This window comes from Elephantulus edwardii, unplaced genomic scaffold (assembly GCF_000299155.1).
Source record: "Elephantulus edwardii isolate Elephantulus edwardi_28Jun2011 unplaced genomic scaffold, EleEdw1.0 scaffold00639, whole genome shotgun sequence".
Classification (NCBI taxonomy): domain Eukaryota; kingdom Metazoa; phylum Chordata; class Mammalia; order Macroscelidea; family Macroscelididae; genus Elephantulus; species Elephantulus edwardii.
In genome coordinates this window covers 68,161-70,463 of record NW_006400389.1, presented here as the reverse complement: position 1 = coordinate 70,463, position 2,303 = coordinate 68,161, and the positions used below count along the sequence as shown (strand labels likewise).

At 51.5% G+C, this 2,303-nt stretch overlaps 1 pseudogene; it reads left to right on the top strand.

Annotated features, from left to right (window-relative positions):
- Positions 1 to 446: 446 nt before the first annotated feature.
- LOC102874195 lies at positions 447 to 1,812 on the top strand (annotated as a pseudogene).
- The last annotated feature ends 491 nt before the right edge of the window (positions 1,813 to 2,303 follow it).

Genomic DNA, 2,303 nt, shown 5'->3' with positions numbered 1-2,303 from the left:
AGTACAACCAGATTAGCATGAAATGCCTCTAAAACCAATCTCTTTGCAAATGAGAACAGCAGAGAAGGGGAAAGAACTGCCAAAGCCACTGAGATGCCCCAAGAGCAGAAACTCACTGCTATAAAGGCCTTTCTTTTCTTTTTTTCCTTTTTTCTTTTAACTACCTCTGAAAACCCACCGGAAGGTCCAGTTGGCTATGGGTGGGTTCTGACTCATCATCAGAAAATACACCTGGTGACCAGAAATTAAACAAAGAAACCCATTTGTTTCTCTTAAGTAGCACCTTAGCTCAATAGTTCAACTACTGCTAAATAAGTTTTACTGCAATTTCAAGTAATATAAAATCAATACCTTACTTACTGTAAGTTTCCACATAACCACAAACAGAAACTAATGTCAGCAATATGTTAACAAAAGGGGCCCCCTGCCCCTCCCCAGGCTGCCAGATGAACGTGCACCGACGCTGCGTGCGCAGTGTGCCCTCGCTGTGCGGCGTGGACCACACGGAGCGGTGCGGCCTTCTGTAGCTGGAAATCCGGGCGCCCACCTAGGATGAGATCCATATCACAGTTGGTGGAGCCCGCAACCTCATTCCAATGGACCCCAATGGTCTGTCGGATCCCTATGTGAAATTGAAACTCATCCCGGACCCTCGGAACCTAACGAAGCAGAAGACCCGGACGGTGAAAGCCACGCTGAACCCCGTGTGGAACGAGACCTTCGTGTTCAACCTGAAGCCGGGAGATGTGGAGCGCCGTCTCAGTGTGGAGGTGTGGGACTGGGACCGCACTTCCGGGAACGACTTCATGGGGGCCATGTCCTTCGGGGTGTCGGAGCTGCTCGAGGCGCCGGTGGACGGCTGGTACAAACTTCTGAACCAAGAGGAGGGGGAATATTACAATGTCCCAGTGGCTGATGCTGACAACTGCAGCCTCCTCAAGAAGTTTGAGGCCTGTAACTACCCCCTGGAACTCTACGAGCGGGTGCGGATGGGCACCTCGTCCTCCCCCATTCCCTCTCCGTCCCCCAGCCCCACCGACTCCCAGCGCTGCTTCTTTGGAGTGAGCCCAGGACGCCTGCACATCTCGGACTTCAGCTTCCTCATGGTTCTGGGGAAAGGCCGTTTTGGGAAGGTGATGCTGGCCGAGCGCAGGGGCTCGGACGAGCTGTACGCCATCAAGATCCTGAAGAAGGAGGTGATAGTCCAGGACGACGACGTGGACTGCACGCTGGTGGAGAAACGCGTGCTGACCCTGGGCGGCCGAGGCCCGGGCGGACGGCCCCACTTCCTCACCCAGCTGCATTCCACCTTCCAGACCCAGGATCGCCTGTATTTCGTGATGGAGTATGTGACTGGGGACGACTTGATGTACCACATCCAGCAGCTGGGCAAATTTAAGGAGCCCCATGCAGCGTTTTACGCAGCAGAAATCGCCATTGGCCTCTTCTTCCTTCACAATCAGGGTATCATCTGCAGAGACCTGAAACTGGACAACGTAATGTTGGACGCTGAAGGCCACATCAAAATCACTGACTTTGGCATGTGCAAAGAGACCCAGGGACCACCACCCGCACCTTCTGTGGGACCCCGAACTACATAGCCCCAGGGATTATTGCCTATCAGCCGTATAGGAAGTCAGTGGACTGGTGGTCCTTTGGGGTTCTCCTGTATGAGATGTTGGCAGGACGGCACCCCTTTGACGGGGAGGATGAAGAGGAGCTATTTCAGGCCATCATGGAACAGACAGTCACCTCCCCAAGTCACTTTCCCGGGAAGCTGTGGCCATCTGCAAGGGGGTGAGACTCCCCTGACCCAAACTTCTTGAAACCTCACGCCGCCATTGCTACCACCCAGGGCTGTCCTAAGCACACATGGCATCTTGGTGCTCATCAGAAAAAAAAACACTCTCTTTCCTCACACCACCTGCAAGTACAGCTTATCTAATACAGATTTTGCTAGAATGTTAAAAAAAAAAAGGCCTAGCCAATTTATTAAAATAGTATACATTTTTGGCTTTTACTGTGTGTATGTAGGAAAAGGAGTGTGTGTATGGCCTGTATCATGCATTATGTGAACCAAAAAAAGGTGCTGGAGCATTTACATATTTCTAGAAGATGAGTTCAAAATCAGAGAAATGCAATTCTGCCCACATCAGCTGCCCAGTCCTGTTCGGTGAAACACAGATTTCTTTAAAAACTATGCTTTCCATTCTCCCCAGGAACCAACTCCGGAAAAACAAGACACATACCCACAGTGCCAGTGCCAGAGGGGGCTCTGGTCCATATGAGGAAGCACACAGCAC